At 33.1% G+C, this 16,059-nt stretch overlaps 1 pseudogene; it reads left to right on the forward strand.

Moving 5' to 3' along the window:
• The first annotated feature begins 6,841 nt into the window (after positions 1-6,841).
• Positions 6,842-9,851, forward strand: LOC113753845 (annotated as a pseudogene).
• Positions 9,852-16,059: the final 6,208 nt, after the last annotated feature.

Genomic DNA, 16,059 nt, shown 5'->3' on the forward strand with positions numbered 1-16,059 from the left:
GATAATTAGAGGTTAGCTAGATAGTTTAACCTTTGAAAGACAAAAAGATGAGGATGCACCTTAGTGAGCCAAGTGTCGCGAGATCTTTGGAGTCTTAACTTTGACCACAACCTTTCTTAACCTTTACTAAAACCAAGTTTGACCAAAATTCCTTCCATTTTCTCCTAGCTTTGGCTGAACCATTGAGAGAAAAAAAGGGAAAGAAAACTCCATCTTCAACCTCAAATTTCTTGCTTGAATCTTGAGTTTAACCATTAATCTTGCAAACTACACCATAAAATGTGATATCCAAGGAAGACCAAAGGCTTTAGTGGAGAGAGTTTTGGGAGAGAAGCACTTAGTTTCCATTTTTTATGAGGTTTCAAGGTAACTATGGCAAGAAACCCTTTTTACTTCTAATACTTGCATACTAGTGGTTTTAGAGATTGATTTTGGTAGTTTTCAAGAGAAAATTCATGGTTTGAAGTGATGATTTGAAAATTACAGCTTTGATGGTTAAATTTCAGCCCTTATATGATGCTTGAGCTTGGCCATGGTTTGATAGCTTTGTCATGTGAATTATCTAGCTTTTATATGTTAGTTTGGCTTGCTTAAAAATTTTCAGCTTAGGGTTTCAAAATTCAGCTTTATTGTGGTTGATATTTGAGCTATAAATCTGCTATATTTGGATGGTTTTGTGGTCTTAAACAAGTGTATTTATAGCTTATGACTTGTGGTTGTTGATTGAGGGTGAATGGAGATGAAATTTGGTGTTGAGTTTGGATGGCAAAGTAAAGAAAACAAGGTGAAGTGCTACTGAAATTTTTACTACTTCCTTTCTTGTGAAATAAGTGATATAAGAGGGATGATTTTGAGTGGGTTTGGACTTAGGTTACATGTGATTTCTTGCGTGCACTTTGATGGTAGCGTATAAGCTGAAATTTTGATAAAATCATGTGAAAAGTAAGAGGAAAAGTGATGGTTCCTTCTAATATGCTTTCTAGTTGCAATTGTTTCACTTTAAGTTTGAGGTTGGTTGTCTTCTTAGTTATTTTGTTGCCGGAAATTCCAGCCATGAATTGAAATGAAGGACTCTTTGTTTATTCATGTTCTTAGGTCCTAATGTTTTCTTTCACTCCAAAATCACATTTGCACCTTGGCACTAGTAGTTAACTTAGATAGGCATGCGACTCATAGTCGAGCCTAAATTGTGAATTCCGTTCACTTGGCTTTGGATATGGGGACCATAATTATTTTACTTTGGTTGTTCTTAGGGCTTGTCGGTGATCAAGGGCTTAATCCGAGAGGAAACTTTTGACTTTATTTTTGCTTGAACTGGTGAGTGTACCACTCGCATGACTTGTTGCTTAAATAATTTACTTGTGCTTGAAATTTATAACTTGAATGACTGTGACTTTAGTTTATCCTTGACGGGACGAAGGTGTATTTTATCACACTCGTTTCCTTTGACTATTTGACTGGTTAACTGTGCAATTTGGATATGTTACTTGTGCATGAGTTGATGTCATATGGAGGCTAATATCCAACGACCTTACTGTGAAATTTGAGTTCAAACCTTATTGGTAGTCAATCGAATCGAGCCAGCAAGGGCTTGGTCGAGGTAGAATGACGAACCATGAGGAAACTGTTACTGATTCACTGAATATTCTGATATTTGGTATATTCGAGTATTACCACCACTGTTTCTGTTTGGTGTTCGGGTGTCCGGTAAGGAGTATGTTTGGTGGACTGAAACTAGTGTAAGTGGAGATCTGCAGTCATGGTTTTGTTTCTTTAAACGTTGATGGAGTATCAACGGGTTTGGATCAAGTTCATGCAACGGGGAACTTGGCTCTTGAGAGCCATCTGTATCCTTTTACTTGAACTTTTTTTTTAAGTTGTGGTGTTTACTTATATCTTCATTTGATGCTTATATTTGATCGATTAAAATTGTAATTGTGTGATTCTTGACTACGTAACCCTTTTGGGTACCTCATTGGGCGAAAGCTCACCCTGTTACCTTTGTTTTTCTTATAGGGGGTGAAAATTTGGGATCGTGAATTTTGGGAAAGAGTTGAGTTAGTTATAGTTTATTTTTGTTTAAGCTCCTCCGTATTAGTAAACTTCACATGTATTTGTATAAGTTTGGATACTCTGGCTTGTACTTTAAGTTGAATCGTTAGAGACTTCATTGTATATAGTAGAAATTGATTAATCGAAGTTAAATAACGCGTTTTAGTATGGAAAATGTGAATTTTAGCTTAGTAGTCCTGGCGAAAACTGGGCAAGCAATCTGCTAACCTTTGGGGTACACCCTAATAGAAGGTAGGGCTGTCACATTTATTCAACATCTTCTTGGCCTACACCTTGAGTTGAACCATCTCATGAGGAGTCATTTTGGGAGACATATCAACGTCTTCTACACCAGAAACAAATATAGTCAAATAGATGCCATCAAAGTGAGTCTCCTAAGGAGGAGGTAGCCGAGTCTATTCCTAACGAAGGAGTATTTCATTCCATTGAACCATTTGTTGAGGAGGTTGACAAAGAGTTGAAGCCGAGCAATGAACATGTTTTAGACAATCTTGGGGTTACATCGACATTAGATTCCAGTCATGAACTAGTTAGGAAAGTTAGTGAGAAAATTATTGTAACCATGAAAGTGTGAGCGCTGTTGTAGAGCTTGAACATGAGGTAACAACCGAGGGCATTGAGTTAGAAAATGAGATGGAAAAATCTGATGAGACGATGAAAACAGCTCTTATGTGTTCGGCCAAGGGAATGAGCGAAGCTAGGAAACATAGCTTGTTTACTAACTTATTTGCTCCTCATTTACTCCCTTTTTCACAGGTTAAGCAAGAGGCCATGGAAATGCTTGTTTACTATCCGATTTCACTCTCTTTTGTTGCTTTGTCTTTTTGTGAAGATGGAGACTATGGAGTTGATCATGTGCCAAATCAGCTTGCTACTTTGCAACATTATTCAAGTTTGAGAAGTTCGGTTTCATGGGATACATCGCACCATTTTGAAGACCCTTATCTTATGGAAACTAGTGGTGCAACTTCAGGAACTCTTACACCAGCCATCACTGATTGCTTATTTTCATGTGAAGAATCAGATCTAGTGGGTCATGATTTGTGGCTGGTTCATGCAATTCAAGGAGCTAAACAAGGTCTCTTCAAGCATTGCACATGGTTCTCTTTGTGTTGGCCGAAGTTCGACATCATGTAACTTTCAATGTAACCATTCGTGCTTCGATTTGTGGAGAAATCGCTTTCAAGAGGGGAATGACATGGAATTTGGTGAAGGTTCGAGCCATTCAAGTCATTTGGAGGAATTTTGATGTCACTTAGTCATTTCTCTTTAAGTTATAGTTCGTAATGAGTTATAATTTGTTAGTGTCATTATTAACTTAATTCTAGCAGCTTTAATTTATTAATTTAAGTCATTAGCTAATGGAATAAATGGTTAAAAGGTCATGTTGACCGTAGTAAACCATGGTTAGAGTTTGTAAGCCATATTGGCTGAGTTAAGAGTCAATTCTATCTAGTTAAGTGACTTATAGTATGGTTAGGAGTAGTGAGTCATGTAAAGGCTATATAAAGCCTTAGTTTTACGTTTTACATACGGTGATATTTGAGAAAATTTCCAAATTTCGTTTCTTGTGTGAAACATTCTCTAGGGCTTGTGAAAGCCATCATTGAACATCATAGAGTTGACTCTAAGTGATTATCTACTTATCAATCAAGTATCCACCTTGATTGTGGCGTTGTCTACCTGTTCTAATCATTTGTGTTCGGTCCAAGAACGATTATAACATCCTTCCCCCCAAACATTGATCCTTAATCTAGATCCAGGCTTATGGTTTGCGACCTCGATTCGTCTTAGTGTATCGAGAATCATATCAACACCCCTGAAAAGACACAGGAACTCCAAAATACAATAAAAGGTCTAGATGTAAATAGGGAGAGACCAAAGGGCTAAAACCATAATATCAACAGATTTGTGAGCCCAACGAAAATATCACCAATCTAATTAATTGTATGTATAACCATAAAAGTTGGCCATTTGTCATCTTTATTTTATTTTTTAAAATTAAGTGCTTGTGTTTCCAAAAGTAAATTCACAATACTTTTTTTTGTATTAACTTTCAGTCTTAATTTTGTTATTTGATGTTTTCACATATATATCAGTTGGATTTCATAGGATTAAAGGATTTGAATGTATTGTTAAGCATGGTTCATTTTGTTTTTACCCGTTTTATTATATGAACAGATACACATGCGTACCTATTTATTTTGATAAGTAAGAATAAAAAATCTACAATAAAACCACAAATAGAGAATGTCTTCCAATTTCATGAATGAAACTTTAGTTTTTTCTTTTTCTTCCTTGTGGGAGAAAATTAAAAGTCCTTGTTTTAACAACTTTCTTTTGTTTAATATGAAGAATATGAACAAGAAAAGTAAAGGGTAAAGTTGTAATTTCAAAAAATTGTAAATTGTGGTTGGATGAAACTTATTGGTAACGGAGGTCTTGTTATTTTAAAATCAAGAGAGGGGTCTCTAACTTTGACAAAAACTAAAGGAGAAGTTAGTGTAATTCACCCTAGAACTTATTGAAGATTTGAATTTTCCTGAACCTTGGATATAGAACCTAGACTTCTTTAGACTGAAATTTGAGCCTACAGCCCAGTTTTCTCTTTTCCAGATGCATAAGTTTGCTAGAGTTTTTTCAATTCCTTGTTGAAGAATAAGGGTGAAAGATATATTCTTTTTTTTGGATAATAAAAATTTTGGATAGGCCTAGTTCCAGTCACACCCATGAATTATGGTAAATTAGGTTAATGAAAAAAAAAAATTTTGTTTAGGGTCGAAAGCAATAAACCCTCCTTGAATTTTACCTTTAGTTACACTTTACCCCTTCTCCTTGCCCCTTCAACTCAACAAATGGGCATATTGCCCTACTGCTTTATATTTTAGGACAAAAGTACTCTTTCTATATTAATTATTTTTTTCTCTTTTTTTGTCCTTTTTCTACTTGTCCATTTTCATTTTTTTTGGATTTTATTCCTTCTCTTATGTGGCTGGCTACTTTTTTCTCTTTACTATTATTATTTATATTTTTTATTTTTTATTTTTTGACCATCCTTCCCCTCTCCATACCCTTCCTACCCCCACTATTAGGTGTAAGATTTGAATCCTAAACTTGACAACAGGGAAGACTCTAATAGTTTAATTTTAATCTTTTTAAACTCATTCTTAATTTATTTCTATATTTATAACTTTTTGTTGTTAGAAGTAATAATAATCATAATGTCTATATATAACAACATATGTATTACTTATGTGCATAAATTATTTCATATATTACTTAAATCAATGCGTCTAGAGTTTAAAATAAATTAATTTTTAATAAAAATAATAAAAAACTTAGATCATAATAATATGGTTGTTAATCAACAATACAAAAAAAGTAAATAAAAATATTAGTTACTCAGGATATACTTTAAAATATTAAGTAATTTAAAGTTTTAGTTTGATAATATCTTTTTACATAGTCAAATTGCTAGTAATATACACTTTTTTATTATGACATGAAATTACTAGCAATATACACTTTTTATGACATGCATATATCAATATTTTATGCTATACTGTTTGTTTTGAATTCTATAATAGTGTAAATAAATAAAAACAAGAATGAAATTATAAGTAAAAGATAATTACAATATTATAATAAGCATGCAAAATAGTATGCTAATATGAAAGTGAAACAATATAGGACATGAGATAAGTGAAAAATAGAAGAAAATAGTAAAAAAAAAAAAAAGAAGTAGTGGAAAAGAAAAAAACAACAGAATGAATAAATACAAAAGAAATAAAATAAAATAATAAGGGTATTTTTCTCTTAAACTATCAAATAGGGGGGCAAAGTTCTTATGTGATGAATTTAAAGGGACAAAGCACAACTAAAAGTAAAATTTAGGAGGTTGAGTGCATTTAACTCTTTCGTTTATGCTCGATGTGCTAGAGTTGTGCTGCATGCGAGTCTTGTTGAAGAATGAAATAACTAAACTTGAATCCGGAAATTTATACACTTGTAGCTGCAACTTGTACAGTGGATTTATTTGTAGTATTATTGAGTTATAATACCCACTGTTGTAGGCAAGTTTGTTGATTATATTACTCCCTATATTTTAGGTTCACCGTATTTTTAATTATAGAATAGAAACGCTAAGAACGCTTAGTGAATATGCTACGTCGAGTCCTTTTTTAATTTTCAAATAATTGTGAGAAATAAGTCTTTTTTTTAAAAAAAATTAATATCATTGCAAATCATTTTGATGATTGGAATATTATAACTCGTCTTTACCATTCATTATTATCCACTTCAATGCTGGAGGTAGAATTTTCTTTGGAGTTAGGTAATTTTGGAAAATCCACTAAGGAATACTTGTACTGGCAAGCAGGTAATTTTGGAAAATCCATTAAGGAATACTTGTACTGGCTTGCTTGAAGGGACACGGCAGTTGACTTGACCTGGATCCCAGTGTCCCGTTTTAATCTGCAGAATATCGTGCAATAAAAGATAAAGCATGGAATTGTGGCGTCGTCCTCACTTTTTCACTCGCGTCAATACCAACGACAAAGACTCTTGTTATTTTCCTGATTCCTGTTTTCGCATATGAAAGTGTATAACCTTCTGCATATATAGTGCATTTCACATTTCTGTCTCAATGATCAAGCAGGCCTGAATACAAAAATTTTCAACTGTTTATTTTTGGTCATCTGCTTGATTCTGATCACAATGATCTACAGAAGTGTATTATTTTCGTGTTTCCCGCTAATTTGTTTGATTAGCTTCAACACGAGACTGATTTATGCCGATCCTTGGTGCGCAAATTCTGCATATAATCCTAACAGCACTGTTGGCAGAATGTATACAGACAACTTGAATTTCCTCCTTTCCATTCTATCCTCAAATGCTTCTTTGGCAAGCAGGAATGGCTTCTACAATTTTACTGCTGGCCATGACCCCTCGGACATGGTCTATGGCTTATTTGATTGTCGAGGTGATGTGAATCCGATGCTTGTGGACGATGTGTAGCAAACGCCCGTGGGGATATTCTAAAGACATGCTGGAATCAAACGACAGCTTTTGTGTGGTACGACGAGTGCTTGTTGCGTTATTCAAATGAGTCCATGTTCTCCAGGGCCGATTGGGGGATCATGCTCACTGCGTGGAATACACAGAATGCCACTGATCCAGACAAGTTCAACCAGGTCTTAAGTGATATGCTGAAAGAGATAGCAGGTCAGGCTGCAAATGATCGGTCAGGGAAGAAATTTGCTGTGAAAGAAGCTGATTATGCCGCATTTCAGAGATTATACGGCCTTGGACAGTGTACTCCAGATCTTTCCAGTCTTGACTGCGAGAATTGCCTTGGAAACGCCATTACTCAAATACCCACATACTGTAATAATAGTCTGGGCTGTAGAATTACGTCTTTAAGCTGCAATATTAGGTATGAACTCTACAAGTTTTACAATTCTGTAATCCGAGCACCCGAGCCTGCATGGAGTCCTCCTTCTCCTCCTCCTTTTCCACCTCCTCCTTCCAATTCTACTAGTAGTGACGGTAAGTTCCACTTCTTACTAAAATGATATGAATTTATCTGAACTCTTAATTGGGGATTAGTTAGTAATTCAAGTCTTTCACACTTGTAGCTATTGAGCCACACCTGGTAGTCAACAACTACACTCATCAAGTTCTCATGTGGATTGTATAGATTTCATTACTTTTTTGCAGCCAATTGCTCGTTTAATGAGGCAGTGGAAGTAGAAATCCTGAATCTTTTTCTCTAGATATAACTATGAAAACCACAAAAATCTCCATTGGTCAGTTATTTTGACAGAATTCAGTATGGGAATTTAAACTGTCTTATTTGTTAAAGATTTTAAAAGAATAAATGGATCTGAACATTTCACTTGTCAAATCCTTGCCTACTTTACTTTAAAAGCAGATTTTTAAGCTAAAGAACTTTTTATCAATTTATCCAGAGGGGGGCAGAATCTCAACACATACAATTGTTGCAATTGTTGTCCCAATCTCCGTTGCCATTGTGCTATTGGTCGTGGGCTTCTGCATAGCAAGGAGATCCAAGAAGGCACATGGTGCCATTATCGAAACAACCGGTAAATTATAAGGACTAAGAAGTACAGTTGCAGTAAACACATTTATCATTCTTAATCTTAAAGGGTCGACTCATTTAATTTTCGCTAAGCTTGTACCATTTTTCGCTGCAGGTGCAAGTGCAATCTCAACCGCAGAATCGTTACAGTATAACCTCTGTGATATTCAAGCCGCCACAAACAACTTTGCCATTGGAAACAGAATTGGTGGAGGTGGATTTGGTCCTGTATACAAGGTACATCAGATTTAAGCCATTTTCAAGTATGCTGAAAATTTATGAATATTGATCATTCTAAATCAAAATTTTGCTTATACTTTGTTAATTTGCAATCAGGGTACACTTCATAATGGACAAGAAATAGCTGTGAAAAGGCTATCAAGAAGCTCAGCTCAAGGTACAGAAGAATTTAAAAACGAAATTGCCCTGGTTGCTAGGTTTCAACACACAAACCTCGTCCGACTACTTGGTTTCTGCTTGGAAGGAGAAGAAAGAATACTCATCTATGAATTTGTGACCAACAAAAGTCTTGACTACTTTCTCTTTGGTTAGGTTCCAGTCAAATACCCTTGATTTATTTTGGAATTGATTGTCGAGTCTTTTTGGAAATTAACTTTTGTAGTTAAAGAAACTAACAAGACTTGCCATCTTTGATGATTGTATAGACCCAGAAAAGCAACCATTGTTGGACTGGTCAAGACGATACAAGATCATAGGAGGAATAGCAAGAGGAGTTCTTTATCTTCATGAAGATTCTCGACTTAGGATTATACATCGTGATCTTAAAGCCAGTAACGTATTACTAGACAGAAATATGAATCCAAAGATCCCTGATTTTGGCATGGCAAGGCTCTTTGGAGTTGATCAATCTGAAGGAAATACAAGTAAAATCGCAGGGACATAGTAAGTTCTGCACCCTCATCCTGTTATCTACATGGTTATATGATTGTAATAATACAATCATCCCACTATCTTTAAAACTTTAATATTTAATTACGTTCTCTACATTTTGTCATCATCAGTTTTAAATTTTCAAATTGCTGAATCCTGAAGTGTATTACAAATGGCTCTAATTTGTAGTGGTTACATGGATCCTGAATACGCATTGCACGGTTTGTTCTCTGTAAAATCAGACGTGTTCAGTTTTGGTGTTCTAATATTAGAAATTCTAAGTGGCAAGAAAAACAGTCAGTTCAACCAAGCTCATGGAGGAGATGACCTTCTAAGCTATGTAAGTGCAAAATAAACAACTCATTTTCTTGGAATTCTCATTGGAGAGCTCTTGTCTACATTTGAATGAGACAATTTATTCCACTATCATCACTTGGAATATATGTTGCAGGCTTGGAGACAATGGAGGGATGGAACACCATTAGCATTGGTAGATCCAACAATCGGAGATGCATATTCAAGAAATGAAGTTATTCAAAGCATCCATGTTGGCTTGCTATGCATTCAAGACGAAATTGAACAAAGGCCAACCATGGCTTCAGTAGTTCTCATGCTCAACAGTATCTCTATAACGTTGCCTGCACCTAATCCGCCTGCATATTTTGGTAGTAGTAGAACACAAAGCTCACCTAACGATTTACCAGTATCTGATACATCTACAAGCACCAAGTCACCACCAAACCCGTCTATCAATGATGTTTCAATCACTGAGTTACATCCCAGATAAACAATAGCAGAATTATAGACATTTCTAATCATGTCAACTAGTTGCATTGGCAAAATTTGTCAAGATTTTGTAAGTTCATTTTTTAATTTATTGTTTTGAACTCAGCAGGTTTTATCTGAATTCTAGTACATAAAGGTCATGAATTTTGTATCTAAGAGGTCTAATAGGTTAGCGGCATTCTTCACTTTCGGTGCTTTGAGCATTTACTTGCAATTAGTGATCAAGTGCTCTAGACAATGGTATTGAAAGATTGGAAGACAGCATTATTGTTGCATATGTCTCCTTATTGATTATTACTAAATTGATGCTAAGCCGTGTGCTAATTTTTGACCATGTGCAAGAGCCGATTGCTTTTCTCTGCTTAGGCTCATTGATAGGAGAGGCTTTGATTTAACCAGCCATCCAGAATATGTAGTCTCCGGTCGCAGTTGCTTTGGAGAATTTAGAGACTTTGGTCAACTGCAAAGCCGCCAGAGTGTAATGATCATTTCAATTGGAAAAGAAAATATAGATGGTTTGACGATGGGATATATGATAAGAAAAGAATAGCACAAACAAGTATAATAATTGGATGATAGCGGGGATAGATTGATCTTCAAATGATTGGGCAGAGCTCATTGGGTGCTGACTATTCAAGTTTGCTTAAAATTTTTGGATTTTAAAATTTGGGAAAATCATTCAAAATATTCCTCACATTTTGTAAAATAACTTTTTTCGTCCCTTACTTTTAAAAGTGTACTCTTACGTCCCTTACAAATTTACATTAATCAAATTTTATCCCTATCTAGGTTTTCGACTAGTTTTTGACCGGAATTCATCGCATGTCTTGCATGTGATTATTTATTAGGGGCAAAATTGTCAAATCAAAATTTACATAATCCATCTATAGTCCCTTACATTTCACAAAATGAATTGTTTCATCCCTTACATTTCACAAAATAAATTTTGTCATCCCTCACATTTCACAAAATAAATTTTTTTATCTCTCATTGACCACGTGTACGAATATTTTTTTTAATTCATATATATATCTATTTGATTTCACCTAAACAGTACAAATAATATGTAATATATCTCTATTTGATTTCACCTAAACAGATCAATATATACATGGGTTTAAATCTAATAATTTTGTTTTAAACCTATATATATATATGTGATTTCACCATGTGAATCTATTCAATATCTGTAGTCTTTTCTATTTTAGTAATAATTCATTTATTGAGTTGTTTAATAAGAGTATCTAATTAATAGGTGTTAATTTGAATTCTATAGTCATGCTACAAATTGCAGTTTAAATTTGAAATTTTTATTCGCTACTTTTAAAACCAACAATTGAATTTCTTGCCTTATGATTATTTTAAAATTTGAAAGTGTCAATTACTTACTTCTTTTTGTCATACTTTTCCTTTATTTATTTTTTCTGTCTAAATTTAATTCGATATAAACACTTGATAATGTTTAGAATTAAATGTCTTCTTTTTTTTCAATTTTCAAGTAAAAGAAATGAAAATGAGTGAAAAACTAATAATTTTTTTTAAACCCCTGTATATATCTATTTTAATTTCACATGAGTTCAAGAGAAATCAAATAGAAATATATTACATGCTATTCGTATTATTTATGTGAGATCAAATGGATATATACATTAGTTTAAAAAAAAGTTATTCGTACACATGAATAATGAGGGATGAAAAGATTTATTTTGTAAAATATGAGGGATGAAAAAATTCATTTTGTGAAATATGAGGGACAAAAACATTCATTTTGTGAAATGTGAGGACTATGGATTGGATGATGTAAATTTTGATGTGACAATTTTGCCCTTCAAAAATGGTCACGTGCAAGGCACGTGGTGGATTCCAACAAAAAATTAGTCAGAAACCTAAATAAGGACCAAATTTGATTAATGTGAATTTGTAAGGGACGTAAAAGTACATTTTTAAAAGTGAGGAATGAAAAAAGTCATTTTACAAAATGTGAGGGACGTTTTGAACGATTTTCCCTTAAAATTTTTTGGGAAGATATTTGGGTTCAATGGGTGCCCAAGTATTTCCCAACATTTCCCATCAATTAATGGGTACAATTGGGATATATTCCATTTTAAACCCAATATCAAATTACAATACCCATTCCGCCCAAAGTCCCTTTATTGGAACTTGGGACAAATTGCCACCTCTAATTTAATTAAAGCTTTTTTATTTTTCTTGGATGATGGGAATAACAATGCATAAATATCTTGTTAAAGATACGATCCAAAATTTAATACTAGCAGTTATCATGTTGGAAGTTTGTGGATACCACTAAGTGGCATTTATTTTAAAATAGTAAATTTTAACAATGGATACTTAATAGACAAACCCAAACTTATGTAAAAAAATAAAGTAGAGACTCTCCAACAATTCTTTATGAGTTTCCACTCAAATAAAATAGTAAGATTTAGTTATTTCTACTGGCGATCATAAGCCAATTTATTAATGACCATGTGCTTACAGCTTAAATACTAAATTGGAAAGTGAAGCAAAATTCTTCATCAATGATTCATAAATAATTGAACGGGCATTTTCTTTCATGTGCTCAGAATCTTCATCCATGATTTTTGGAGGCTTATTTGGCTCACATAAATTCTGTCACTAAATCAAAGTCAAGGAACCCCGAATGAAGGATACTGGAGTTGGTGTTGAGAAGTAATATTCATACATATTAACATGATCCCAATTCTAACAATGATCACGATAATATACCAATTGGAAAAAGTAATGTAGGGATATACCAAATAAGAAAGGGAGAATTGTAATTTTGGTCCCTAATCTATAGACCATGTGCAGAACTAGTCCCCGATCAATTGCGCAAATCAATTTTGGTCCCCAATCTATTCAATTTTGCGCGAAAGTGGACAATTGATGAAATTTCTTCAATTTTAGTTAGAACCAAGTCACGTGAGACCATGAGTCAATACTCAAAATTTTTTCAACTTTTTAATTTTTGAAACCCATTTTTTAATATTTTCAGCTTTTTCTTGTTTTTTTTTTATTAAACAAAGACATAAAAGGCTAAAATTCACTAATCAAGCAGTTAGTAATGATTAGTGGAAAAAATCACAAAATAAATAAGGGTTTCGATGTCCTCTATTTCTTTCTTTCCTCATGTTCCCTCTTCCAACTCAAGAACATACCCTAGGAGCCTCAATCACTTTCTAATCAGAGAACAAAAATTGCTGATTTTGACAGAAAGTTGTAAGAGTTGGACAGAACTTTGCTTCGAGCTTCTTCTATTCTCAATTTAGGTCCTCATGGAACTAATGAAAAATTGTGACTGCAAGCAGCGAGCAATAATGGTTGCATCTTGGATAGACAACAATTCTGGGAGAAGAAATTTCACTTGTGCCATCAAGAAGGAATGGTTGTCTCTGTTTTTTTATTTTGGTTGATGAATTTGACCTTTGTGCTAAAGCTTTATGATGTTGGTTGTGAAGGGTGATGGAGGAAAAGGTTGCAATTATTTTGAATGGCATGATCCGAAAATGTGTAGAAGATCTACTGCTCTAATTCCTAAATTGTTGCAAAGCATGAACTCTAAGAATGCTACAATTTCATCTTATAATATTTTCTTGAGAATAAAATGAGAAACTAGAAAGGAAAGAGGAAAATCTAAAATTGAAAGAATTGAAAGGCTAAAAAAATTGTATTTTAGGAAAGTGATTTGAATATTTTTTTTTAATCATTTAAGGAGAAGATAGATCTCTGCAATTCATCTTTTTTAATTTCAATCATTAAGGTGAAGATTTTTGTGGGAAAGAGGAAGAATTAAATAAAGAAGAAAGAGAAAAAGAAATAAAAGAAAGGAAAACAAAGTAAATGAAAAGTCAAAATAATGCAAGGGCAATTTTGTCCTAAAGGGGGTTAAGTGCGCAAAATTAAAGGTTATGGGGTAAACTGAGAAATGGGCTATTCTTTAAGGGGAAAAATGTGATTAACCCATAAAATTATGTTTGACGATAAAAATGATGGGTTATTATCACTTGAACCCCTTAACGTTTGGTGTTACTATCAATTTTCCCTTTAATGTTATCTTTTAGTCACTTTACCCCCAAGACTAACGGTCAAACTTAACGGAGTTTGTTAATTAAAGTGAAAAGACATTTTTAACCCTTAAAATTATTATCACTTTACTTCCATAAAATATAGTTTCATTATCAATTTGCCCTATAGAGTTATTTTTTAAACAATTTATCCTACCATTAAACCAACTTAACAACTTAAAAAACTTTAGAAGAAAATACCCTCCTCTTTGCATAATAAAAAATTTATAGTGACTCTTCTCCTTTTTAGTATCAAGAAAAAAGTCAAAATATTAATTTCTTTCCTCTTGGCAATTTTATTAATATTGAAAAAAATAGAAAAATGGAGAGGGGGAGGGGGAGAGGGAGCTCAATTCTTTTTTTAAAAATTACAAATAAAAAAGAATTAAATACTTTTATTATTTTAAAATTATTTCACTTTTTTGTTTACCACCAAATTCCAATTCTAATCTCGACAACCTTAAAGTAATACGATAATGTTAGACTTTTTTAAATTTTTTTTTTTTTTGCAAAATCTAACTTTTCGTCTCTTCTTTCCTTATCTCTTTTTCTTTTCCTAGTATTAATAAATGTGAAAAAAAGAAATTTGAGAAAATCATTTATTTTATGTTTTTCGATCTCTTAAAGTAAAAAAAAAAAAAGAAGAATAACCATTCTAAATTTTTTATTTTTAATTATATATAAAAAAGGGTAAATATATTTAAAATTTTTTGACCATACTAGTTAGATTAACGATGAGGTAAAATGCCTAGCAAATAATGTTAGGAACTAAAGTGATTGTATCACTATAATCTAAATAAATAAAGTGATAATAACAATGTAGTAATGCTATAAAATAAAAGGGTATTTTTGTCCAAAATTTCTTAACATATTGAGTTGAATTACTTATAGAGGTAAAGTGACTAAAAGATAACGTTAGGGGGTAAACTGATAGTAGTGATATAGTTTAAGGAGGTAAAGTGATAATAACCCTAAAAATGATTTTCCTCCAACTTTATAAACTAAAGTAATTTGCTCAATTACCACAAATTTCGTCATTAAAATTCACAATTGTACACACCATTGATGAGGGTCATAATACTTCAAAGTTCAACTATCACACAAAACCTGCATGGTTTTTAAAAAAATAAAAAGAAAAACAGAGGGATGGGTTGAGCTCCGGGGGCACTAGGATACATAAGCCAATCGATAGTATAGGTAGTTTCTAATTGTTTTTCTGAGAGATTATTTGTAGATTAATCTTTTTACTATTGAGTGAGTTATAACTTTCTTTTTTTTCATAAGTGTAGGCTATATGGAAACTACATGTATCAAAAGATTATTTTGTTTTGAATACAATTTAAAGTATATTTGCTAAAAAAATATTTTTGGAATTGGTCGGTTTAGTGTTAAAATATATGGATCTACATCTTCTAAAGTATGATAAATCTCTAATTTTTATAATATGATAAGAGTGTTCAATTTGACTTTCATAATATTAGATATTTTGGTTGAAAATATTTGGGCTTTATGGTTAATTAGCTAATTAAGATTGCAAGTACACTATTGTCAATTTGTAACCTTTAATTGGGCCATGTTCTCTTATCAAACTAACCAGGGAAATAGGTAAGATTTTGGAAATCTCAGGGGTCTAGGTGTATTATGAGAATTCTAAGGAAAGGTTTCCAAATTATCCCTAAAAGCTAATAGTATATTTTCTTTTCTTTTTTTTGAATCTATTTTTTGGTAAGTGGAGGTCTTAGTTTGACTCCTATTTACAAGCCCTTTCATCTTACCACCCAACTGAACTGTCCTCCCTAGTATATTTTCTTTGAATCATTGACTCAATCATTCTTCTAATTTTCATGATTTCGGGAGAAAAAAAGGAGAGAAACTCAACAATTTTTAGGCAGCCATTGCCTTTTAATTTGTAGGGTTTTTCATTAAAAAAATAAAAAAGGATAAGCGTACGGTCAATTCTTCACTCATATGGGGCGGCCACCAAGCCACTCAACCTCAACTTCCCTGTTCATATGGCCAACTCTTTACTTCGCCCGGTAGGTGTCTGTTATAAATTCAGCTATACTTTCATGAATATATCAAAGACGTCCAAGAATTTCCATGAATATGAGCACAGCCATGGTGGCT

Source organism: Coffea eugenioides, chromosome 11 (assembly GCF_003713205.1).
Source record: "Coffea eugenioides isolate CCC68of chromosome 11, Ceug_1.0, whole genome shotgun sequence".
Lineage (NCBI taxonomy): Eukaryota > Viridiplantae > Streptophyta > Magnoliopsida > Gentianales > Rubiaceae > Coffea > Coffea eugenioides.